Raw genomic sequence first — 26,909 nt, 5'->3', positions numbered from 1 at the left:
CCAAGGTGATATCATAAGACCATAAATAAAGTAGTTAGAACTATCTGGTCAGTAGAAGTATTAGCCAGTTGCCTAAAATACCGAGGAAATTTGGACTGATGTTTTCATAGTTTCTACTGCTCTACATCTTGAGGACATACTGGAGGAAACACTTGTTACATTTAATGGCTATCAGTGGGTCGTTTCTTTTGTAATTTGTTACATAATTTCTTTAGCAATATGGAATTAAGCATCCATAGCAAACTGTGTCAGATTTCTTCAGTATAACTGTGTCTTGCATAGAAGAAGTGCTTTCTTGAGCCTAGCATTTCCCAATATGCTTTGATGCTGTCTGCATTTGTTTTGGCAAATACAGGGAAGAGTTGCTATCTAGTCTTCCTTTCTGTGCTTACCCACATTTTCTAGAGATCAAAAGAAAATTCACCCATATCTCTTAAATCTGTGATCTGTTCAAAAGATGCCAACTGTCATAGTCCAGAAAATTCTCTCACTACTACAATGCTCCATGACAAAACAATGTATTTTGTGTGTTGTAGTTCTTCAGGAATTTGCCACTTCTGCATAACTTTTAAAAGTGATAGGCCATATGGATTTTTGCTGACTGGGTAGTATACTGGGATGTGAAATGATGATCTTTAGAAAGAAAGTCTCTATTTGCTTTGCCTTCTTAGGTATAGATGATGACTTCTTATGAATGTATTAATAATTTCCATCCAAGAGCATCTTATTTTTCTATCTTACTTAGAAAAGCAACAAAAACATTCAGCAAAAAAAGCTTCTTAGACTCATGGTGTTTTGCACTTTGGGATAGTATTACACATGCTTGCAATTATCTACTCTGCAAACAATTGTCAGAAAACTTCATCTGTTTTCCAAGTCCCACAGAAGAACAGATGTGGAATTGAGTTTCAAACAATGTACTGTTAATCACTTACATCTGGACACAAAATGAACTGGAACTCAGTGGGAACTGATTGGATGCTTTGTTAGTTGAGCATGGAGTGGAGAATTTGCATTGTTCTCAGTCTTCATCCTCTGAACAGCCCTTTGAAAACAGTACTAATATATGAACATGACAAGGGTCTGTTTCAGATATTTAACTCTTTCTAGAGAGCCAAAACCTTAGGGGACCATCTGAATGGAGCTGGACTATACTATGTGGATGAATATGGAAGAGAGATTGTGTATGTATGTTAAATTTTCATTTATTTGAGACCTCTTTTGATGCTGTAAAGATACTGAAGAGTAGTTGCATATCATTTGTGTGCTTTCAAAAACAATTACTTAAACCATTCAGCTTTGCCTGTAAGAGGATTTAAAGTCCATGTTCAATTGCTGGAAAGCCATAAGAAAGTAATTATGTCAGAAAACTACTTGTGTTTTAAACCTTAGTTTTAATTGGAAAAATCCCTTAAAAAGGCAGTTCATACAACTACTTCAGAAAGCTAGTTTTGGAGGAGAAAGGATCACTATTTGGGGACTCTGAAACTTAGAGCTTCAACTTTACAGAGTTCTTATTATGGATCTGGGCATTAGAAGGTCACTGAGACCTGAGGATTGTTGAAGTACTTTTTTCCCTACTTGATAAGAAAACTCATGGAAAAAGAACTGTTGATATTTGATCCTTGTGTGATTGCCCTCTTTGAAGTATGCATAGGTCTAGAAAAATAGTACCTCCTCATAGGAATCTGCATTTTCTGCTGCTGTCAAATTGAATCTGTTGTTAAAATGTGTAGCTTACATACATGTGATTATTTTCAGTTACTTGATCCCGTGTAGCCTGGAAATAATTTGCCTTCCTGACCCTTCAAAATAGAAAAGAGAGTGGAGGTGTGAAGAGAGAATCTAATAAATTTATTGCTTCTTAAATCTGATGAACTTGATTGAACAGACAAGATTATGTCATATTTTAGGGTTTATGGTAGTTCCTTAAAAGTTTTTAAACTCCCTTAGATGTTTAGCCTTTTATATTAAAAGGTTAAAAAGGCTATGAACCCAACTGTGTATGGCTTTTGGCTTGAAAATAAAAGAATTGCCCCCAAAACTTGAAATGGGGCTTGAGGAGATTAGTAATGATGCATTTTCCTGCCTCCCACAGAGCTCTCTGCCTAATTGCCTCATTGGCTGTTCCTTAACTTCTCACCTTCGGGTTCATCATTATGTTTATTCTGGTAGTAAGCAAGTGGCCAGAGCCAATTAAAGTGTTAATTCCTACTAAGACAGCAAAATACAGTGTTTTGAGAGGTGGAGAGAACAGAAAGAACTTTCAGAAATGTTTGTTATGTTCCAGAGACATGTTGTCTCTTAGCTTGACTTTTGGAGAGATCTATGAAGCTTAGACCAGAGTTTATATATTGTTTAAACAAATCTTTCATATGGATTTCCTACGGCTGTTTTGCTTGTGCTTTGTGAAGTGACCAATTTCTTGCTTTTCTTTGTTTTTGGGGAGGTCTGCTTGACCTTAAATTTTCATGTTTTCTTTCAAAATAACTTTCTATCGTGGATAATATTTTGTTTATATGCTTTGAAAAAGAAAAAAAAAGATATAATAACATTCAAAATAAACATCTTTATACCTCCATATCTTGTTTTAGCCTTTGTCTAGAATGAAATAAGTGGCTAAGTTCTATGCTAATACACCCAAAAAAAAAGATTTTGGTATGAGAGAACCTTTAGCAAGGGAGTTTGTTCCCTTGTTATGCCTGTGTTGTTCCCCATATTATGTTTCGCTAATTTGTTAATTTTGTTAATTTTGTGAATTTGTTTCACCCTGTCATCAGCCTCTGACGGAGAACTAGAGAGTTTTCTTATCTCTGCTCTTTTTCTTGTTGTCAAAATCTTGCTCTTTCAGATGGTCAAGAACTTATATCTCAGTTTTTCTCACAAATGGATGTTAAGTAATAATTTTTAAAAGATTTAGAGGAGTTTAAAGGATATTTATAACTTCTTACAAAATGCATACTGTGACACTCTTTGAAGAGGATGTTACTGACTACAGGAAAAATTAAACCTAGATTTTCTGTTTGTATTGCCAGAACATTTCTGAAAAGATTGTTTCTCTAGCAGTGTTTTAAGTAAATTTGCTTCAGAAAAAGGTTAAAATGAATAAAAAATTAAAAGGCATAAAAAAGCATCACTGTGGTATACACAACCACAATTATTGTATTTTTTAGTTGCTTTTCAATTCCCACTATCCCCCGGGCTAGTTAATTCTTCTATCTGCAAATTAAATATGCCCCTTAACACTTACCAGGCAGTGGCTTGCTCATTTCCTCTTCCTTGGGTTAGCATCAGAGGACTGGCTTTGTAAGGTCCAGCTGGAAAAGCATGCTGGATGGAAATGGCTCAGGACTTTTGGAGCTCTGTAGAAAATGCAGGGTGTCCTCCAGAGCTGGAAAACTGGGCAGATAGTACTTGGGTAAGGATTTTCATTTCTATAACATGACTTTACTGAAATGCTCAACAAAGGCATGTGTAATGTTGCTCAGAGTCTCATCTTCATTTAGTTTTTCTTACACTGGGTTTGGGATTTTGGATTTTGGGTTTTCTTTTTTTACAAGACTGAAGAAGTGTTCTCGGACATGAGCTGGAGAAGAGCTGAATACTAATGTGTAAGAGCTGAATTTAATGTGTAATTAATATGCAATAGTTTTAGCCTTGAATTAAGGTCTTGAGTGCATGATAGGTGTGTTAGGTGGATAATGTCTATATAAACTATTGATGGAAGGAAGTTTGCTTTGAGATCAAATTGAATGGCCTAAGCTCAACATTTTGTCACTTAGCAAAATCATTGCATGAATCACTGAAGTCTTTCAGGATTAAAAAGCAGTTTTTCAATGGAAGAAGGTCACAGGTTATACCTCTGGGTGCTTTGATTTAAACTACTGTTTGTGTATATATTTTTATTGCTTCAATGTAGATGAAAGCTGTGAAGAAGACATGGAAGTTAGTTTGATGTAGAATATATGCATAGAGTAAACAATTTTGTTTTTCTGACACCATAGAGAAGTTTGAATTTGTATTTTGAACTCTTAACAGCTTGTGACTCAGTAAGCTAGGCCCTAGTTCTGTGTTTGGTTGCTTTGTTAGATATCTTGTCCCAAATGTAAGGAAAGCTCAAGTGTTAAAGCAGATGTGGGTTTTTTTGGAGGGAGAGAAAGATTGTGCTTAAGCCTTTTTCTTTTTTTTTTTTTTTTTTTTTTTTTTTTTTTTTTTTTTTTTTTAGGATAAAACCACAAAACAAATAGGTTCCTAATTCAGTCATAATGCATCATTACTGAAAAATGCAGGAATGTTACCAGGCTATTTGGGCAGTCTAATGATTGTTTCATTGATTTGTAATAGTCACGTCACCCTGATGATACTCTGACTATAATTTTGGCTGGAGCAGGGGGTGTGACATTGAAAACCAAAGAAATCTTGCAGCTGTTGCTTTAAAGAGCATGTGTGGTACAGATTAAATAAAAGAATTTGTTAATTACTTATGACGTGACGAAACTCCACAGTTGCCATCTCTAGACCTTCAGGAAAAGATAACTGACTTGTCTCCCTTGGTGACATTCTCTTCCACTTTTGCCAGAAGACAACTTTGTTTGTAAATTTAGGATTTTGCAGGCCAGTGTGTGGTAATCTGGGAGCAATAATTCAAATGCTAATAAATACTCATCAAAAGTTGTTACTTATTAAGCCAGCTGACATTCAGGAAGAATAGCTTGAGCTTGCCAAGTGATTATTGCTAAGGAGCATGCCACTGGTTAGAGCATTTGGTTAGCAACCGCATGTCAGGGCTTCAGGGCACTCTTGTGACTCAGCCTCCCCTGGGTCTTGCCCGTGCTCTTGCCTGGGGACCCAGAAGTGTGTTTCAGCCCAGCCTGGTGCCATCAGTCCGTGTTAGAGCTGTGTTGCCAGCGTGCCTGTTCCAGCCCGCCTGCTGTGGGGTTGGCCTGGAGCCTGCCTGTGTCTGATGGTCACTGGGCTGCCCATGGGACCTGTCCTCTCATCATCTGCGTGCAGGCAACAGGCGGTGCTGGCCCCAGGGTGAAGCTGCTTTCTTAATCACTTCTTGTCTGGTTCTTCTTTATTGTGGCCACCTAGAGCAGCTCTATGACCAAAATGGAGCCAAGGAACAATTTTAGTGGCTGAAGATGTACTTGATAGAGGTAGTTCTGCAAAGCTTAGGTTGTCTTGAGTTGGTAGAGGGTTGTACCGAGGAAGATCGAAGTGCTGGCTGTGATGTAACTCATAGTGCAGCTGTGGAAGGGGGACTTGCCATTTTGCTTTGTATCACAGATGTGACTCAAGAAGCATGTTGTAAAGTGAACTTGTTAAGTGCTTTTATACTGCCTTTAAAATAAACCATTTATCTCCGTTTATCCTCGTGGATAGTGCTAAAGATAAGAACTCCCAATAACTTCAGCGAATGTGGGATCAGGCTCATGGCTGATGTTCTATATTATGAAACTTCAAATAAGGATTTATGCTTAGCTGAAACAAACCTTAAGCCAAAACACATTTTACATAATAACTTAACTAAAGCCAAATTTGCATATTTGTGCTTTGATTGGTAATGACCGGCCTGTTTAAGAAATGTTCATTTATCACCTATAACCTATTGTATAAGGTAAAGGGCTAAGAGGTATCTTTCATCTGCAGTGTGGGTCTCTTAATGCTTTTGTATTTATTCTGCTTCTTTTTGTGACAATTACTAGGATTATAAAAATGTACTATTTGGTTTAAACATTTTAATCATGTATAAAACTATGCTGTGCTGTTTTCTTGGTGCACTGGGATAACTGGCATTAAGAGCAGGGATCAGTGTATTAGAAGTACATCTGGCTTTTATTAAGTGAAAACTTCAGGACAGGTGCATTAGGGGAAAATATTTTTGTAGTATGAAATAGGATTTTTTTCTTCTGTTCTCTTTGAAACCGTTGTAAGTTAAGCTGCTCTATATCACTATTTTAAATTTGCTTTAAATTACATACAGATAGATATGTAGCATGATCTAGATTGAACAAATTAGGTAGATTATAGAAAAAGGAAAAATGGATTTTTTTTCTTTTGTAGATTGTGTGAGAGAGAAAATAATGAGCCTGAAAAGAAATGTTAAAAAAATCTGTTGCATATCTTGAGGTGTTAGCTTCCTATGGTGTTTAGCATTCTCATTAATTTAGAGGGCAGTTTTACTTGTGAGGGTTTTTTTTAACCTACTATCAGTGTATCCCTAAAGAGCATACTTTAGGGATACACTGATACTTCTTGTTTTGTTGTTATTTCTGAAGGCAGCCTTAATGACGTCTATGAAATACTAGTTGTTTTTTTCGTTTCATTTTATGTTGTTCTGCATTGATAGCAAAAGACAAAGAACCCATTGAATGCATTATTTCTATTCATAGTGACATAATTGGTCATACAAACCTGCTTGAAGTAAGCAAATATTTCTTTGATTTCAGTACTTGCCATTATATAATACATGGAAGTATCACACAGTAGTATATCTGAAAAAAAAGCTACTTGAAAAGGATGTTTTAAGATACAGCAGATATATCTGTATTCATTTTTTATTGTGTTAGTGCTGGATAGCCTAAGTATACCCACTTCCTACTGTGTACAAAGACAGGGTATGTGACATGGGAATGTTATCAAACCCATTGTGTTCTCTTAGCAGTATCCAGTCTATTTGATTCTCCTGTTGACTGTAAATAAGAGAACTTAAATCAATGGCTCTGCTTGTTACAGAGACTCTGTCTCCTTCAGTTATGCTAAGACATTTATCCCTTGCAGATGAGAAAGGAGCTAAACATGAAGAATGTAGTGTTTCCACCTTTTTTGGAGGGGTGGAGCTAATGCAACCAAACTTACAGCTAGCTGAGTAGAAAGGAAGAAGCAGATTTTACGTGGTTTTGCCAGCTGTTCTAGGAATCTGTCTGAGCTATTGCAAAATCAGTAACACCTCCTGAGAGAAAGAATGAAAGCATACATGTGTTTTTCCCATTTTGATTTGTCTGGGAGGATTTGGCCTTTTGCAGCATAAGGGAAGTGCCTGTGTGGTGGTGGGGTAATGGAAGGTGTGTGGACTTTCTTCTTGTTAGCTTTGTTGCAAATGTGGTGACAAAAAGGAGATTTTTAAGGTATACTTACTTTCCTCTTTTTTCAAAGTTTTGGTATTTTTTTAGTTTTTGTGTGCATGTGAGGAAGAACACTACTGTGCCTCTGGCAGGTGAATAGCTTTGTGAAAGAGAGACTTTTCTACAGCTTCCTCTGTGGGCTGATCCTGTCTTACCCTGCCTGTACTATTTTTTAGGGAGCTCAGACTCCAAGCAAGGAAATTTTCCTTAAAAGCAGCACCTAATGGATCATTCAGACAATTAGATTTGTTTACATGTACTTAAAATGAATCCTGCATTTTTTGGTACTTGAGTTTAAGGAAAACAATTTGGCCCTTTTTGTTCTTGAATATAGTCTCTGCCTCTGCTAACAGTGCTATATTTTCATTACCATGCTAACTAGTTTTGAGACAGAAAAGTTGAAGAAATCACAGCTGCTTGGTCCAGTCAGTTGGTGTTTTTTGGTGGTTTTTTTTTTTTTTTTTTTTTTCCTGAAGGAATAGTCTATGTGCCAGGAATTCAGAGCTGTGCTTGACTTTGCAGAGCTCCTAGTACACTTTCCTTTGTCCTCAGAAGCACACTTCCTTGGAAGTTCTGCACCAGCTTTTCTGTTGTTAAACTATCTTCACCAAGGCCAAATTATCTCCCTTTGTAAAGAGCGAATTGACTTTCTGACTCACTTTGTTTATGTAAGGGGAGGTTATTCATATATCTTGTCCTGATGGATGTATAAAAATGCAGGATTTGCTTTTACTGTGGGAAATTCTATATTTCAGTATTGTTGAATCAACCTAACCTTACTTTGGTCACCCTAATTTGCTTTTTGGTAATGGGGATACAAAACTGTTCAAGATGCCTATTCCTGAAAGCATTGGCTGGAGGTGAAAAATAGCTTTTTAGTGGGATCTTAGCCTGCAGACATATCCCAGGATATTTTTGGCCTTCCTTGTTGCCAAGGCTAACTGTTGGCTCATTTTTAGACCACTTGCTGCCCAGGCCCCCAACTCTGTTTCAGGAAGTGTACCCTGGGTAGCCAGTGCCCAGTATCTCCAAGGGATTAGTCCATCTCAGGTACAAGATTTAGTGTTTGTTCATGAAATAGGGTGGCAGAAGTTTATAGGTACATTTTTGGAAAAACCAGGCTATGTAAGTCAGGTTTTTATTGCAGTGGTTTAAGAACTTTTGGAGTTCTTCCTAAGTCATACTTGATTTTAAGGCGTCATTATAAATTTCCACAGAATATACAAATAATCCTAAATGTATTTTCATATCTTGGTATACTTCATTAGTAAAATAGAGGAACAGAAAAATATGTGATTTTGTGTGTGCTTAGTTTATGTGTTACTGCTTCATGGAATCAAAAGTTCACAGAATGATAGTTTGGGTTGGAAAGGATCTCAGATATTTTCTGCTTTCAGCCACCTGTTGTGGGCAGGGACATCCTCCACTAGACCAGGTTTGACAAAGCCCCATCCAGCCTTGCCTTGGAAATTTCAGGATAGACATTGATGACGTCCCCTCTCACTTGTCTCTTCTCGAGGCTGAACAGGTCCAGCTGCCTCAGCCTGTCCAGCACTTGGAGGTATTGGCCACTCTTCCCAGCTTTGTATCATCAGTGACTTTGCTGAGCAGGCATCCGCCCCTTCATCCAAGTGATGGATGAAGAAGTTAAACAATTCAGCACTGAACCTTTGGGGACACCACGAGGACAGGCCTCCAGCTAGACCCTGTGCCACTGATTGTAACCTTCTGGGATCTGTTGTTCAGCCAGTTCTTGATCCATCTCACTGTCCACTCATCCAGCCCACATCCCTGAGTTTGTCTAAGGAAATGTACTGAAGTCAAAGTAGACAATATCCACTGCTCTCCCTTCATCACTCCAGGTGGAAGTTTCATTAAAGATGGCAATCAACTTGGTCAAGGAGGATTTTAATAGAGTGCATCCATGCTGACTATTCCTGATCACTCATGTGGATAGCCTTCTGAATAAGGTGCTCCTATCACCTTTCCAGGGATCAGGGTGAGGCTGACTGGCTGGTAGTTCCCAGAGTCCTCATTCTTTCCCTTGTTGAACACTAGGTAGGCATTTGCTTTCTGCCATTGTGAGCAGCCTCACAGTAGATGAATCCCATCAGGACATATGGACTTGTGGATGTCAAGTTTACCTGTGTGGTCCTACCCCTATCTTCCTTGACCAAGGGAAAGTCTTCACGCCAGAATTGCTTTGCCCTGATCTCCTCAGTCAGAGAACCCTGAGGGCTGGTCCTGTCTGTGAAGACTGAAGCAAAGACATTCAATGAAATGTCTTCTTCTGGTTTCTCTTCATTCTCTGTTACCAGGGTCCCTCCCTCCATTTAGCAACAGGACCACATAATTCTTATTTTATTTTGTTATTGATATATTTGAAGAAGTCCCTCTTGTTGTCTTTGACATTATTGGCCAGATTTAATTCTAGGTGGGCCTTGGCTTTCCTTGTGTCATTTCTACTTAGTTTAACAGATTCCCTGTATTCATTACAAATGGCCAGATCCTGCCATACACATCTCCTGTGTATTTCCTGCTTACTCTTGATTAGTGACAGGAGTTCCTTGTTTATCTGTGAAAGTCCCTAGCCCCGTTTGCCCAATTTCTTGCTCATTAGGATGCATCATTCTTAAGCCTGGAGAACGACCAACTGTCTTTGACCCCTATTTCCTGTAAAGCCTTTTCCCACAGGATTCTTCCAATAAGATTCTGAAAGTCCATGGTTACAATTTTACTTGCTACCCTGCCTCATCCTCACCTGACACTGAACTTCGCAATCTCATCCTCACTGCAATTAAGGCTGCCCCCAGCCTTCACATCTGCCACAAGGCCTTCTCTACTTGTTAGTATGAGATTGAGTGGCACAGCATTCCTTGTGGGATCTCTCACTACCTGTGACAGGTGCTTGTCATCAGTGCTTTCCAGGAATCTCCTGGACTGTTTTGTGCTTTGCTGTGATGCTTCTCCAGCAGTTGTCAGGGTAGTTCAAGTACCCCATGAGAACCAGTGCCTGTGCCTTTGAGGCTACTTCCAGCTGTGTGTTTCTACACACATTTGTTCTCATTTGTTCTACACACATTTGATCTCATTTGTTTCCTCTTCCTGATCAGCTGGCCAGTAGGAAACACTCCAGAGTCTTCTCTTCTCCAGGCTGAAGAGCTCCAAGAGCTCCACTGTGAGGACAGCTCACTCAGCCTGTCCTCACAGTGAGTGTGCTCCAGTCCTCCTCTGGACTCAGTTCAGCAGGGCCACTTACTTGTGGTGCTGGGGATGCCAGAGCTGGATATAGCTCTGCAGGTGGAGTTTCACAAGAACAGAGCAGATAGATATCACTTCCCTCTTCTCCTGGCCACACTACTTTGGATGCAGTCCAGGATACAATTGGCTTTCTGGGCTTCAAGTGTCAGGTCTGATATCATTGACAGCCCCAGTTCATTCTTCTCAAGACTTCTCTCAATCCACTCTCCAGCCAGACTGTACTTGTGTTTGAGATTGCCCTGATCCATGTCCAAGACTTTTTACACTTAGCCTTGTTGAGCTTGATGAGGTTTGCACAGGCCTCCCTCTCAAGCCTGTCATGTTTCCTCTGGATGTCATCCCTTCCCTCCAGTGTCTTGATTGCATACAGCCCGGTGACATCACCAAACTTGCTGAGGGTGTGCTCAGTCCCACTGTCCATGTCCCTGACAAAGATGTTAGACATCAGTTGTCCCAAACCCAACATCTGAGGAACACCACCAGCACTGGTCTCCACTTGGACATGAGTTTTGACTGCAACCATCCAGACAATTCCTAATCCACTGAGTGGTAGATCTGTCAAATCCATGTCTCCAGTCTAGAGACAAGGACCATGTCAGATGTTCACAAGCCCAAGTACATGAAATCAGTTGTTCCTTCCTCATCTACACCAATCCCATCATAGAAGTGTAATCCTGTCATAGAAGGCCAGATTCATCAGGCATAATTTGCCCTTTGTGAAGTTGTGTTGGCTGTCCCCAGTCACCTCCTTATTTTCCATGCACCTTAGCATAGTTTCCAGGAAGATCTTCTCCATTGTCTTGGGGGGCACAGAGGTGAGAATGATTCTCCTGTAGTCTTACTCCTCTTCCCCTCTTTTTTTTAAATGGGGGTTACAATTCCCTTTTTCCAGTCAATGGGAACTTCACCAGACTGCCACAACTTCCCAATTCCGTGGTGAGTAGTGTCCTGTTTACTCAGAATGTTATTTCATCAGGTCCCATGGACTTCTGCACTATTAGGTTCCATGGACATGTGCACTTTCAGTTCCTGAGGATGGTTGAAAACCTGATCTTGTCCTACAGTGTGTGATTTCTCTCTCAGCCTTTCCTCAGAAGAAAAATACTCTAGTCCCCTAACCATAACCCTGCAGTCTACAACTTCCTCACAAGTTGAAATGGGTAACTCTTTGCTGAGCAGTGATATGACATGGGAAACCGGCATGAAGCCGTATTTCCTGGATATCAGGAAAAGGTTCTTCACTCTGAAGACACTGAAACAAGCTCCCCAGAGAAGTGGTCATACCACCAAGCTTGATAGAGTTCAGGAAGTGTTTGAACAATGCTCTCAAGTCATATGGAGTGATTTTGGGGATTATCCTGCACAGAGCCAGGAGCTGGACTCTACTTGTGGGTTCCATCCAACTCAGGATATTCTATGATCCTATGATGATCTTTGTAGTCTTTCACTGGACCCTTTCCAGCAGTTCCATCTCTTTCTTAGCCTTCTGCAATTCAAGCAGTGTAGCTGGAGCACTTGCCAGCGAAAACCGAGGCAAAAAAGTTAGAGAGTATCTCAGCTTTCTTCGTGTCCTGGGTAACCACATCTCTTATTTCCTTGCAGAGAGGGACCACATTTTCCCATCTCACTTTTATCACGAACATAGCTGCTGAAGAAGCTTTTCTTGTTCTTGATGTCTCTGGAGAGGTTTAATTCCATTAGGGCTTTAGCTTTCCTGGCCTTATCCCTGACTTCTCAGACATTCTCTCTGTATTCTTCCTAGGCTATGTGTCCTTGCTTCTTCCCTATGGATTATGTCTGTCTGCGAGCTCCTTGTTCATCCATGCAGGATTGGCATTTCTGCCTGACTTCCTTGTTGCTGGGATGTGTAGTCCCTGAGCTTGGAGGAGGTGATCTTTGAATATTAGTGAGTTTTATTGGGCCTTTCTCCCAGCCAGGGCTTTATCCCATGTGTGCTTCACCTAACATATCCCTGAGGAGTCTAAAGTCTACCTTCCTGAAGTCCAGAGTTTGTGCTTTTTCTTAGTGCCTTTGTGGTTGGAATGATGTCTAGGATGCTTCATTTCTAGCCAAGCAAAATGGCCTGGTAGTGAAATGTTACCCATCTGCATATAATCTCTTACAAGCAACATTTTTACCATTCCAGCCACCAATACTAATAATGAATACTGTTTTGATTTTTTTGTCTCTGTAGCTTTCTTACGTTTTACATCATTTTTTTCTGTAGGTATTGCCAGGCATCTGAAGTGGTTGACTAAGACGTAAGGATTTGTAACAGCGGTGAGTCAATGAAATTCTGATCATATTTTCTGTGTTTTCACATGCTGAAGTTTTACTGCTGCAAAGGAAGGATGAAAGATGTTCAGAAGTTTATACCTTTTAAATATTTTCTTCTGAACACCAAGGTCCTGTTCAGAGCATTCAGAGAACTTTTTTAAGCAGAAATTTTAAGAAGGAGAGGAGGAGGTAGTCTCATTGGCTGCTCTTGATAAGTGAAACCTCTCCTCATATCACCCTGACTTTGAAAAAACTTTAAAGTAACAGTTCAACCTGTACTTTTTGAAGTGGTAGCTTGACCCATTGTATTAAAATAATGATGCCTGAATTGGCTTTTCAAAATAAGGCAATTTTATACATTTAGCAGTTACAAAATGAGATATCATTCTAGAATACATCATTCTAGAATATCACTCTAGAAACCTGAAGTAAGTTAATAAATTACTTAACAAATTCTACTTACAAGCCAAATTTTTTTTTCTTTAAACTGCAGTTTTTGTTTGTAGTTTTTAACTCTGCCTATGTAAACTGTGGTATCCTTTGTAAAGTTAAATTATTTTCCTGATCCCCTATGCTTATTGCTGATTCTCTGCATTGTGTGTGCCTTCCTAAAAAATCCTTCCTAATGTCCAACCTGAACCTTCCCTTGGTGCAGTTTGAAGCCATTTTGTCTTGTTCTGTCATTGGCTGCTTGGGAAAAGAGGCCAATGGAAGAAGAGTAAAATAATACTTCCAAAAAGCAACTGCATTTTCTTATCAAGAGATAGTTATTTGGAACAATGTTATGTTTCTAGTTCTCTGGTTTCCATGGCAGAGCCAATTTACATGAAATAATTAATATTTATGGGATTTTGTTTGATTTCAGTGCTACTGGCAGCAAATGTTTAGAGCCCATGTATTTTGTTCCATGTGCTGTTCACTTTGGTGACCAATGCAGTGAGAAGCCTTTGCCTTGGTTTTTTGGTTTGTTTTTTTTTTTTTTTTTCTGTAATGTCCCCTGAAAGGTATGTTTGCTCTTCATTTCAAAAATTATCATTTAGTTACATCTTTGAAGGGATCTATCAATTTAGAATATTTGCATTCATGTAGGTCTATATTTACTGTGTCTTTTCTGTTGCTGCTAGTATTTAACTAGAAAAACTAGTTAAATACTAGTTATTCACTAGATAAGTGAATTTAAAGTTTTTCAGTTGGTCCTGGATAATTTTTTTTTGCCTACATTTTAATCTGCGCCTTGCTCACATCCTCCACTGCCTGACAAATACCAGGACTAAACTGCTGTATCCATGAAAGCATTATAGACAGTTCATATATCTATATTCAACAAAAAATACAGATAGTCTTTCTTCAAGTTGATGCTGTTTAAGAACATGATACTTAAGAATTGAAGAGACTCATTAAATTGGGATTGCTTTTTGGGTACTGTTACCCAAAAAGATGATATAACTTACTTTATAATAATGTGCCTCAGACCAGCTAAGGGGGGGAAACAACAGAACAGAAACATTAACATGTGCATTAAAACTTTAAAACCAAACTAAAAACAACTTGAGTGACTCTTAGCAGCAGCAGGTGAGAAACCAGTGTACAGGGCTAAGTGTAGTCGTGATGATAAAATTGCACAACTGGTAAGATTAACTCTGTGGGGATCTACTATGTTTAAAAGAAAATTTAAATTATAACTTTTCCCTCATAACAAAATATGTAAATAATGTCGTCTCTGTCTAGAACACAGCAAAGTCAAGTTGTCTGCATTTTATTCAAAGGTGTTGCATAATTTGTCTTGGGGAAATGTTTGAAAATAGTTAAGTACTTATTTGCATAAAAATCTTCAGTTGTAGCAAAATAATTAATAAGATTGTATCTGGAAGCAATAAATAAACAACTAAGATAAAACTCTAAAGGAGCAAATTACCTTCTGCTAATCTCTTAATAAAATCTTTGGTATTTTGCTTACTCTTGAGCATTTACATAGTTCCTCTTATGTGTGTGCTCCTTTTATTGCAATATAAGTAGGATAGAAGCTTATAATGCCTTTTCTAATAAACATGATGGTTAGATTCTGAAATTGTATTAGGCAAGAAAGCACCAGTTATTTTTGTTTTCCATATAATATTATCCAAGATGTGATTGCTTAGTGCAGGGCTGCTAAGATCCTTCCAGGACCTCACATCGCAGCTGATGGTAATCCACGCTCCAGTGAGATCAATCAGCAAAAGTAGATTTTTCCTGCTCACTGAGTCTAGTTTAGGCAGCATACAAAGCTAACAATGAACAAAAAGCTAAAGACCAAAAACGTCTTGTGCATCTCCTTTTCCTAACTCAAAACTATCACAAAAAAGTTTCCCCCATCTGGGGAACCCCTTGTAGAGCCCAACAACAAAAACAAACACCCAGAACCTAAAGTACTAATTACAAATTGCACCTCACTTCCATTTAATAGAAACAAAAATAAAAGTGGATTTTTATTCAATTTTCTTTCCTTTTGTTTGTCATTAGAGGGAAGAAAGGACATGTTACTGAGTTAGAAAAACATTATGGTTTTCAAGTTCTTCAGAAGGCACTGGGAACTTTCAGGTGGCGTGAACCACATTGAACTATTAATTTGCTTATGAATTAGCAAATGCAATGTTTCATTTTCGTGTTATTACTAATGGAACCTAGTGCAGTTCTTGACATGGAGACGCCATACCACAAGCAGTAAGTAAATAGCAATTGCTGCTACAGGAAGCGGTGTGATGTAGTGCATAGAGCTGCCTGTCCCAACTCCTGCATTTGACTTCTGCCTCTGTTATTAACCTTCTAAGTGATATTAGTAAAGGTAATGAATTTCTTACTCTTCTTGTCAACTTGGATTGCAAGGCCTTTTGTCCACAAACTGAGCCTCAGTCTTTGTCACTGTGCTTTTTTGTCCTGTGGAGTCCTTCATTTGCTATAGTACTACAATTTTTCCTCGCAGTTTCCCATTTGCTCTCAGAAACTCACTGTATTATGTGGAATCCTGAAGACACTTGAATATTTATTCTACAAGAAGAAAGCTAGTAATGTTTTCCAGAGCATGGTTTAATATTGCATCTGGTCTTATGCAACTCAGGCTGATTCCAAAAGGGATACTTCAGCCTGTTCTTTCCCTCTCTTTCATCAGCCCCCAGTCCCAAGGTGAGTTCAAGGTGGGCAGCTGATTCAGAAAAAAAAAAAAAACCCTAACTGCCAGTGAAGGAAAACTGAATCAGGAAACTATGCTGGCCTGGCTTGTCCTGTGGTTGAGAAATTACTAGATGCAACAAAAGGGACAAAGACACAGTAAGCAGGGGGAAGTAGGAGGGGAGAGTGATACTGTTTCTTTCAGCAACAGGTAATAAATATACCAGATGAGACATAGCATGGAAACCTAGGCTTATAAAGAGCTGAATTTTACAACCATATTTTGAACTCAACAGAAGAGTGTCTTTCAATGGTTGTGACAGCCCAGCTACAGTTCTGATGATGTTAATTGCTGATGCTAGGTGTTCTTCACTAGGTGTGGTCTTTTTCTAATACAGTTGTTTAATTTTTTTTTTCCTAAAGTAGCAGTTATCTTTGTTTTCTGCATTACATTTCAAGGCATATTTTTGATGCCTAAATATAATCTTTCATTTTATTTTAATTTAAACTGAAGTCAGCTTAACCCTGCCATTTGGATGTCAGGAGCTGCTCTTGAGGTGATAATTTCTATAGACCTTATATTCATAATTTCCCCTTTCAACTCTATCAAGAAACTTGATTAGTCCTTGAAAATTACTTGTGTAATAGGAGCTGACTCTTTGAGGGGCATTTTTCACTCACTGCCCTTTCTCTTAAAAATGTATACAACAGATTAGATTGGTTTCTTTGATCTTGCTTTCTTTGTGAGCCTCATGTAATAAGATCTTGTCTTTAAGGACCTGTCTTCCCCACCCACCATAAGTTTCCATTAAACAAAAAAAGGGATAAACAGGACTGAGAAAGAGAGACATGAAATATTAATATGATTTTGGAAAATGTAGTTACTAACTTTAAGCAAGGACCCTTTACACATGCTTGTAAGGACATTGATGTTATCCATGAGTTGCATTCATGGGCGAGGTTGCCGAGTGAATTCAGCTAAGCAGGAGGAATAACAATTCAGCAGCAGAAAAAGCAAGTGTGCCTCTGAGAATGCTGCAGCCCAACAGGGACCCTGGCTCTCAAGCATCTGTGAAACTGACCTAGCCAATGATGTTGCTGAAATTTCACATCTGTTATTTCTTACTGCCCACTTCTTTGGCAATGGCCAGTCCTCATTTTTTCCATTACAGGCAGCTGCTGGAACTAGAAGGAGCTTGAGCTTATTTTCAGCTGTGCTAAATAGACTACGTTTTACCTTTCTTCCTTCTCCCCCCACCCTCTTTCTTTTGCCACATACTGCAGTATACTGACTTGTTTCCAAAGTGCAGGATCTGTGGGTTGCATGCTCAACATGTGTCTGAAGATAAGCAGATATTTTATCCTTGTGCATGCAAATAAGTCTTTTTAAAACAGGGCCATCATGATGTCTGGGAAGAGAGATATTCTTAAAGAGAAACTGTCAGTGAAATCTAGATAAATTGCGATAGAACTCACCAACATTTTCGTTGAAACCTGCTTTCAACCCTGGATGACTAGACTTACTTTGTGAAGAAAGTAAGTGCACAGAGCTCAGTGGTGGAGCCAAGTACTTTATTACCAACTAGAACTGAGCTGCTTGAAATAACAAATTGCTTTTGCATTTCTTGAGGCTGTCTTACCATTTTTCTTCAATGTCCCATAGAGAAATTCTCTTACATCCTTTTGGTCCTACCTGGCTTAAACTATTGGAGCTGTTAGATTACTTCCCAAAGCTATTAAATGGAGGAAGGTATTACAGCCTCTAAGCAAGCTGGAAAATAGCTTGTTGATGGCTGTTCGAATTCTTGCATCTAAAATTGCGGAATTGGAGTGTAAGAACACAATGTATTTTCCCCCAATTATTTATGGAGCCAGACCATGGAAAAAGCATTCAATGACAGTTACAAACTGAGAACTGACCAGCCTAATGAGCAAAGGTTGCTGGCTGAACTTGTTTTGAATACCAGGGAACCCCCATAATTCCTTCAGTGATTTTTAAATCAGCATAGATGTGACTAAATCGAGGACATGTCTGTTGTAAGGTATCCCTGACAGTTGAGTGCAGTGGTCTGATCATGCTGCTGCAGTTCTGTGTAGGGGTAGTGCTTCTCTCAGAGTAGTAGTCACAGATCCCTGCTAGGTAGTGCAGAAGGACTTGAGACAAGGGCTATACTGCAGTGAGAGAACATTAACAACTTTCAGTGCCATGAAATGGATGGGAGAAATGAATGGGAGGAGGTGAGGTAACATACCTGACCCAAAATAAGGTATGTTATATGAGTCAATCTGATGCTATATATGCCTCCTAAAATACATCAATATGCCCATGAAAAATGTCTTTAAAATAAGTATTTTATTGTTTCTAATTAAATGTTACTCTGATGAAATATAGTTTAAGAGCCTGATAAAATTCTATATTGCTGTAATTAAAAAAAAATCTGTACAAAATATAGGCTGATTTTTTTTTTTTGGTTTTGTGCTTTTTATATCTCTTTAAATCTGTTTTATTCCCACAAGCAAAACAGTTTTGTCTACTTGTAGAAGGTTGCCATTGTCCTTTACCAGATGGTTTTCTAATCCACTTCTTACAGAAATCATGCATGAAGATAAATGTTTTCATAAAGATTCTTTTGGGGGTAAAATTTAATGCACTAGACAGTGAAAAAATTATAATCTCTAAAGATTTATGAATTTTATTAAATGAAGGAAAAATCTTCCCCTGCAGATAATTTTTTTTATGCATTGGAAAAGTTGAATCTGAGAAGAACAAAATATTAGGGAGGTTGAAAACATCTCTTGAAGTCCAACTAGTTTTCCAGATTGTGCTGAGCATATTTCTCTCATGAAATTGACTACTATTACTCATATTTCTTCCTGAAACTGTAAAAACCATTAGATGTATGATAATAAAATACTCTTGCATGGGCATATGTAAAGACAGCATTATATTTAATGCAATTAAAGCATTTTCTAGGTCTGCCTCCCCAGCATTGTCATGGATAGATTTTTTTATTTGTTACTGTATGTTTTTAAATTATTGTTTTCCTGGCAGCTGGAGCAACTCTACCTCAGAGTTACTACTAGCATAGTAAGGCTGTGTAATGTAGAGGGAATACTGCTTTTTCTGCATGTGAAATAATCTAAGTGAATCAAAAGAAAGTGGACCAGATGCCATGACTCTTTATCCCATATATTTTTATTTCTTTTAATCACTAATCTGTGTGTATAGTTCCTTCTTATTAAAGGAAATGCATGAACAGTAATAGCACACTAATTTGTGCTGCTTTTCAGCAAATTATTTTAAAAATTTATCACTTGGGCTTTAGAATGGTGCTCAGCTGACAGCACTAAGATAGGAATTAGGATTAGCTGTGCAAAATTGTATTTTTTAGCGTGTTTTGTGACTGTTTGAAAGACTGCTATGTTCTTTTTTCCAAATGTGTCTGGAGGCACAGCTCAAAACATTAAAACTATGGAAAGCCTGTCAGAAGGTTTGTGTGTTTCCAGGTATTTGAGTATCTTTAGAATTAATCTGGTTACGTTGGCATACTTTTAATAATTTTACCTGTTAAAGCATCAAATATCTCTACATAACATGAACAACCTTCTAGTGTTGCCTGAGTTCAATTCAAAATGACCAAATATTATAAGTTTGAAGTGTATTACAATCATCAGAGAAAAGAAATTGTTTCTTGGCTTAAGTTGCGGAATGTAGTAGTTGTCTGTAGTTGTGATGGTCTAAGGAAACATCCATAAAGTGGGGGGAAAAAAGGGTTTTCAGATACATAGTTCTTCAGTAATACTCAGGAAAATGTATGCATGGAAAAGCAAGAAGTTTCTGCATTCACTTCTGAGTACCAAGTCTCAACTCCTCTGTTAAAAGCATTTCTGTGTTTAAAAGTTGACTTTGTGGAGTTTCACAAAGGTTGAAAATTAGAGGAGCAGATTAGGAAGGGATAAATAGCAAGCAAACGATTTTAAAAAATGAAAGCCAGTGGCTAGAGAGCAAGGAAGCAAAGGTTGGAAGCTTAATTCCCTTTCTCGCCCAAAGTAAATAACAGTTGTTCTTCCTACTCCCTAAGAAGGGAGCTAGTGAACTTTCAGGTGTCCAAGTGTGAGGCACTTGGACACCTGAAAGTGTGTGATGTTAGACTGTTGCAGGAGCTTCTGAGGAACTTCTCAGGGTTGTGATGGTGTCACCTCAATTCAGTGCTGTGCCTAGCTGCTTTGGGGCTTAATCCTAGGGTACAAAGTATAGCAGAGAGCACAGAGCAAAAACACTTCTGAGAAGGGTTTTGTTAAATAATTTACAAACTAGACTATAGAAAGGACTAGAAAAAAGCTTTATTACTCCAGTACACTGCAAGAAAACCACAGGGCTCACTTGCTTTCTCACAGAGTAAGATGTTTGTGCTTAGACATCTGCAAAACTTACAACTGTTTTCATTCCTTTTCTTCTGTAGGCAAATGATACTAAGTATATTACAGCTCCTGCTCTGCAAGCCTTTATTCACATTGCTTAGATGTATGAAAATTCCTTTTGAGGGTGACAATCTGCTGTGAGTACACAGAGGTGTTCTTAAATGTCTGGAAAAGGGACCAGGGCTGATACCGAGCTGGGTATTACTTAGTTCCATTTTCACTTCTTCTTACGGGAAAAAAAAAGTTATTTCTACTTGAAATACACTGAAGTGTTTTGCATAAGTAAAAAGCTCAGTTTCTTCAGCTGTTGCATTACTTCCCTTTTGAAAAAATATTTTGAATCTAAACAAGGACTTTGGTTCCATTCTTTTCCTTCTTATTACAGGCTAACCAAAAAGTATCAGCTTCATAATAGATCATGCAAAATTTCTGTTTACTCTTTGAATGAGTTCTTCAATCCATATTTGCCATGACTAGACATCCCTTTCACTAACTTTGTTGCATTTGATGACTAGAGAAATGGGGCAGCCTTTGTCCCCCTTTGTGATTGCTGTTGTGATAGAGCAGCTAATCAGTATGTTGAGCTCAGCCCACTTGCTGGGGCCATCAACTTCATCTGATCTGATGCTTGTTCTTGTTCTCACAGTTTAATAATTGAATTTTGGTGAGAGCCCTTGAGTAAGATGCAGTCCATTTGTTCTGCTAACAGCCCAGCTGTGGATATATAAAATCCCCTTTCCCTGTTGCTCCTTGCAACAAGAGGTTTAATTGTTACAGGCTCGTAGGAACCAATTAGATTAACAGATGCTAAAGGGAGCCAGTTTCAGGTCTTGGTGGGAAGCAGTAATTTGAGAAGCCTTGTGTAAGGGTTTGCTAACACCTAGGTGATGAGTGTCTGGGTTTGAGGCTTTGGGTGCCATGAAAATTGCATCACTTTTCTCCTGTTTGCTGAGGCCAGATGGGAATGTTTTTAAGAATAGCAGCCAGAGCACATTCTTACTTATTTTAGCAAATGACAGCATGTTCTAGAAGCTCATCGTTGGTTTTGTTGCAAATTTCCCATACTGCATTAAGCTCTGTTGAACCCTTATGTTCATGCTTGCTTGAATATTCTTGTGGAGAGAATTTATTTTGGTGTCTTTTGGGTTTTCCATATTTAATGGCAAGTTAGCTAAAATACGAAATATCATAACAATTTTATGTGACAGAGATCTCTTAGTTCATCTACTTAATCCATTGCGTAATCAGAATTTCTTCCTGATGGGTGCAACCTGAGAGAAAGTTTTACGTGTTGAAAATGATGGCAGGAGAAGTTTTTTTCCTTGTTCCTCTACTGCCTTAAGTTGTTTTGGTCAGTGCTGCAATAGCAGAATCTGCTCTCAGCAATGGTTCAGATTTACAGATGTTTATGAGGATATTGAAAGGAAATTTGTTTATGGCTTTTCAAAAACTTAGTAAGAGTTTCAAGGCTTTTCAGAGGAGATGAATTTAAAATAGAAAACTATGCCATCACTTGATTTCTCACTCACCTTCTGATTTATAAAGTGTTGATTCTTTCATGCCCACTTGCACCTTGGATAGCATTTGAATGACTTTGAAATCGTAGAACAGAATAAGAGCTTTTAGCAACCAAGGCCCAGTCAGTGTTGTTTACTTACTGATACTGCTCATTAATTTTATTTGGTTGGTAGAGGAAAAAATAACCCAACTGTAAGATTTAACTTCATGTATGTCCCTGTAGATTTGGGCTTGTTCCATCTTATACATGGGTGGAATGTCATATCATTCCTATCAAAAGCTGTCCAATAAATATTGTTATCCTCTGTGAGGGAAAAAATGAAAGTTATTTCAATTTCTGAAATTTTTACACAACAAAGAAGACACATTGGGATTCGCGTATGTGGATCTTGTTGCACATTCACTCAGAAATTACCATTAGCAGATGAAGAGCACTTTTGGAACTATGTCTTGGTTTTGTTTCACCAAAATTTTATACAAAATAGTCTGGCATGTTACCAAGGGTGCCGCCTACATGCTTAGTGTCTTGATGCATATATGTAAACTGACAGATTCCTCTTTTTCTCACCACAGTAATGAAATTGTAAAATGTAATTATGGGCACCATGGTTGAGGCTCCTAAATGTGTGACTCAAGGAAAACACTAGATATGACTCATGATAAAATCACAAGAGCTGGAAATCATTTGAGCTCACTTGGTTTCGATAGGTATTGGCTATAGTTGCACATTTCTTTACAGGATCATGCTTGCAGGTTCAGCTAGCAGCATATTTTTGTGGTATTATCCATGCTAATAAAAAAGAAATTAGTAACACTGGGAACTGTGCAGTGGTATTTTGAGGATGGAACTTTGTTTTCTGTGCCAGCTGATGAAATAATAGGTATTGATTTAAGTAATTATACCAAATGCTTCACAAGGGGACTATATAAGTTTGATTTCATATTTGCAAAACATAATATAATAAATAATGTGACACATAACTTTACAGTGTGATTCATTGGAAGCTAATGTATTATAAAACATAATGTATTTAATAACAGGATCATGTTCCAAAATAGGTCCATAAAGCTGGACTTTTGATATTCTTATGAATATTTACAATCTTATTCAACAGAAACAGGAGTCAGAATAGCAGACTCTTGGGTGAAAAGAAAGTGAGACCATTTTCCACTTGAGTTTAATCTATAGATCAGTTCTATATTCTCATCTGTTTGTGTATGTTAGTCCCATTTCCCAACTGGCAAAAAGTGCAATGATGCAGTGTCTATTGTATAGGTCCAGCAATTTGCAGCATGCCTAAATCAGTGAGAATTACATGAAGTTATGTATTTTGTCAGATTTTCCAACCAGGGTGGCCTAATCCACCCAATTTTTTTACACATATTTTAAAATGTTGGCGATGTTAAAACTTGGAATAATCAACACAACTGTAAGAGTTGTTATATGATCCACCTGGATTTAATCCTTGAAGTGAGAAACAGCTGTGGCTTTTTGAAGGGCTATTCATGTGCTGTTTGTGTGCATGCAATTACGTTTGAACAAGGAAGGGTACTACATCTGTATTTGTAGTGACAAGGGTACACATCTGTCGAGTGCTCTCTGAAGGTATGTGTAGAACTCCAGTTGGCTTCAGTGAGAGCTACTACACATTTAACTGTGAAGTATATGTTGAAACACACCTCTTGCTAAAACAGTCCTCTAGAACTTCACAGAATTTGGCATGTTATTTGAAAAATCCTGCAAAAGGTTGTTCCTAGAAGACTAATAAGTTGCTTTATTTCTTTTACCTCATTATAATTAGACTTTTTTTTTCACTTTGGGAGTCCATAAATCACAGGGTTAAAAGAGGCTCAGAAAGAAATGTTGCAGATAATAGTCATGGATATTTCAAAAGATTTTGAGAAGAGGAGAGCAAGAGATAGAGAACAGTAGATAAAACACTGGACCTTTTGTCATTGCACTAATTATTTTTGGAACAAAAGCAGTGTTCATCTTTGGGACATGAGAGTATTAAGATGGAAAACTCTGTTGAATCTTTTGTGAATGGCTCATATTCTCCTACTTTTTAATTTATAAATTGCAAGTCACAGCTTAATTTGTTTAAATTCTTCAATTTGAGAATCAAGAAAAAGATCTAGTCAGACTGAACTCTGTCTCTGAAGGCATTAACAGTCTGGTATTTCTGTGATACAGTCTAGAAAAAAAGTCTGTTGAGTAAAACATATATCATTTGATATACATTTATCATAACAAAATAGAAGGTTTTGCCGTGGAAAAGTTATTTAAACAGTGAAGGAATGGAGTTGGTTTGCTGAAGTGTGATAAAGTACATGCTGCAGTAAGGAACATATTATTTTAAATAAATGGATGCACAAGTCTTTGTGATCTTATTATTCTGATCAACTGTTGATAAAGATCTAGACAGAGTTTTCCAACTGCTAAAGCATTTTGCTGGCTTGTGCATGATGGCTAACACAATAAGGGTTGACAGCAGCTATACTGATTAACATACTGGCTTTATAATTTTCATAAAATAAGAGGCATTGTCCCAGATCATTATTAGTACCTTTAGTTCTTAACTGTTAACATTAGTGTTACTTACTACTGGATAGTAGTTATATCTGTTAGTTTTAGCTGAACAGAGCTACCAATTCTTGATAGGTGAATTTTCCTTTCTAAAGTAGAAAAGGCTAAGGGGAGCTATAGTTTTACAGAAGGAAAAAAGAAAATCTCAAAATTTTTCGAAATCATGCAGACGTTTGGTAAGCTGTATGCTTATATTGACTGTTAGTGAATCAAGAGTAGATTCCAGTCCTTTCTTTGCTGACTATAAAGCTTTCCTTCAGCTATATTCAGAGAAAAGCATTCCATACTGCTTAACTTTTCTGCTTCTTTTCACTCCAGAGTTTGCAGTGTTGTAGAAACTATAAATTATGTAGCTTCTGTCACTGCAGTATTCTAGCACAGTATTTTGTTTACCCATAGCTGCCACCTTTGAAATGCAGAGTTGCTTCATACAGTTCTTTCTTGTTCTAAACTGACATTTACATGTTATAAAAATAATTGGTATTCAAACAATGACTTTAGGTCTGAAAGACCAATCTAAAGATAGCGTGCTAGTGTACCTTTAGTGAGTGCAACCATTTTGGTCGTAGTCATGTACAACTGAAATGGGCACAGTGAAGTTTGATCTGTAAGTTATAAGATGTTCTTCCTGAAAGTGAGTGATGGTTTTGTTGTTTTTTCTTATCCAGGGTTAATAAGAAAACACTAGTTCTTTGCAGAGTCTGATGTTCTCAGATTCAAAATTCTTACTGCAATCCTCCTCACATTTTCAAAATGACTTTTAGCTCAAAAAGGGAAAGAAAATAGAGATGCAGAGCAGATGGGAGGCTGATGGATAAGCTCCTATAGCAACAGTTTGAATGTTGGTCAATAACAAGTATACACTATGCTTGTTTGGAAAAGGATATTGGGCCAAGACTGTTTTGAAATGTGCTTTTATCAAATCTCTTTCTAACTTAGTGTTCTCCAGAATAGTTTGCAATTGTTTCAACTTGCCATTTGCCAGCTGATGCTGCCTGATAACGAGCTGATGAAGAATTTTCTGTGAACTTTCTTAAAACCTGAAACTTCATTAAGTCAGTGTTTTTCACATGTCTGTATTACAGACTTTGACAAGAATGGAATTGTTAGCACAAACTAGAGAGATTAGTTTGCTCTGAAACTGGAAACAAAGCTGGACACTTTTCATCCAGAAGTCTTGAGTTGTGTCCTTGTTCACTCATACTGAGTAAAGATTTTAAAAGTCTTATCTGTGTTTGATGTAATTATCTCTTGTGATGAAGAAAAGTTCGATAGATATATAGACTATGTCCTTTAGCTGTAGTGCATAAGTGTTTCCTTGGTTGTTTTTCTTTGTTTTACATACTTTTTGGTAGGTTTTCAGTTTGGGGGCATTTTTTTCCTCCTGGTGCAGAATAAAAAAAATTTTCCAGGAAGGGACAATAACTGCCTGACGGACAAAAATGGCATATTAATGCTAAAAATCACTAAAATACTTTGAAAAAAACTTCTTGCTTTGTTGTTAGAAAATTGGGTCATCTGTATGTTTCATTACTGTTGTTTGATTTATATTGTCTAATTGCAGCTAGGTTTTTTGGGGCTTTAGAAATGTTGATTCTGTTAGGAAAAGTGGTCGTTCTTTGTTTAAAGAAAAATTTCTGGCAGGAGGTAAAGTCTGTAAATACACACACCTGTTTTGTGTGCGCAAAATTTTCACTGAAATATAAGTGCCTATTGTATCATAATCAGGCTGTTGTGGGTTGCTGGCTGAAGACAGTTTGAGTCGTTTAATAAGATGCAGCATATGAAGCTGGATTCCTCAGTACAGTCTCTTTTGTTTGGTTTTATTTTAATTTTTTTTTTTAAAGAATGAGTGGCTGCACATTAATTCTTCAATAGGAGTGGGAAAATATTTGATAAATTTGATAAAGGGACTTGGCAGGGATTCATTTTATAATAAAACATGGCTCGAAAGTTTGGGGCGGTGAATCATATCTTGGTTTCTCTTTCTTGTTTAAATAACTTATTTGGAAAACAAGCTAGATTAGTTTGCTTGAGGGCAGTGTAGGATAGGATGGACAGAAAAATTTTGTCAAAGTTTATGCTGGTGTGAATTTCCATTAGATTTTAGTGTATTGAGTTTGTATTTCATTTATACTGTCAGACTTTATGGATAATGTCTCCTCAGAGGAGATAGGCATCCATGTCAGGCCAAGCACTTAGCTTCTGTTTTGGTGTGCTGATAACATGTGAACAGCACGTGGAAGAGGCAATGCAGTGGCTTGACCGCTGCTGCTGAGCATCAAGGACTGTCTCTGGTACATAAAAGTGGTGATGTATCATCTGGGATCTTCTGCAGCACTTTTATTTGGTATGCTGTTGTTGTGCATACTTATGTTTGGCCAGCAAATCTGTTTTGTGGAGTAGAGTTCCTCTGCAGAAATCAGAAATAAAATTGTGAGAAGAGAGAAGTTTTTAGATCATCTTATTTCTGTAAACTTCCTGGTCGATTGTATTAATTTTGGAGGAGACATCTGGAAATCCTGGCTCCAAATATGTTAAAACTCAGCAGGCAGCTATTAGTAAACATACAG

General features: G+C 37.8%; 1 protein-coding gene across 5 annotated transcripts in view; it reads left to right on the top strand.

Annotated features, from left to right (window-relative positions):
- The window catches only part of LHFPL2 (LHFPL tetraspan subfamily member 2), a 119,733-nt gene that overhangs the window by 48,701 nt on the left and 44,123 nt on the right, over positions 1 to 26,909 (top strand). For 3 of the 5 annotated variants that reach the window (XM_050987045.1, XM_050987044.1, XM_030237307.2), the window contains exon 2: positions 12,616 to 12,668. The exons of 1 other annotated variant lie outside the window; for it this stretch is intronic. The gene's annotated coding sequence lies outside the window, so the exon portion shown is untranslated. Of the gene's footprint in view, positions 1 to 3,333; positions 3,419 to 12,615; positions 12,669 to 26,909 lie in introns of those variants that run through there. One more of the 5 variants, XM_050987046.1, reaches the window with a different exon arrangement.

Source organism: Serinus canaria, chromosome Z, assembly GCF_022539315.1.
Source record: "Serinus canaria isolate serCan28SL12 chromosome Z, serCan2020, whole genome shotgun sequence".
Classification (NCBI taxonomy): domain Eukaryota; kingdom Metazoa; phylum Chordata; class Aves; order Passeriformes; family Fringillidae; genus Serinus; species Serinus canaria.
The sequence above is the reverse complement of the archived record's forward strand: the minus strand, read 5'-3'. Positions and strand labels throughout refer to the sequence as shown.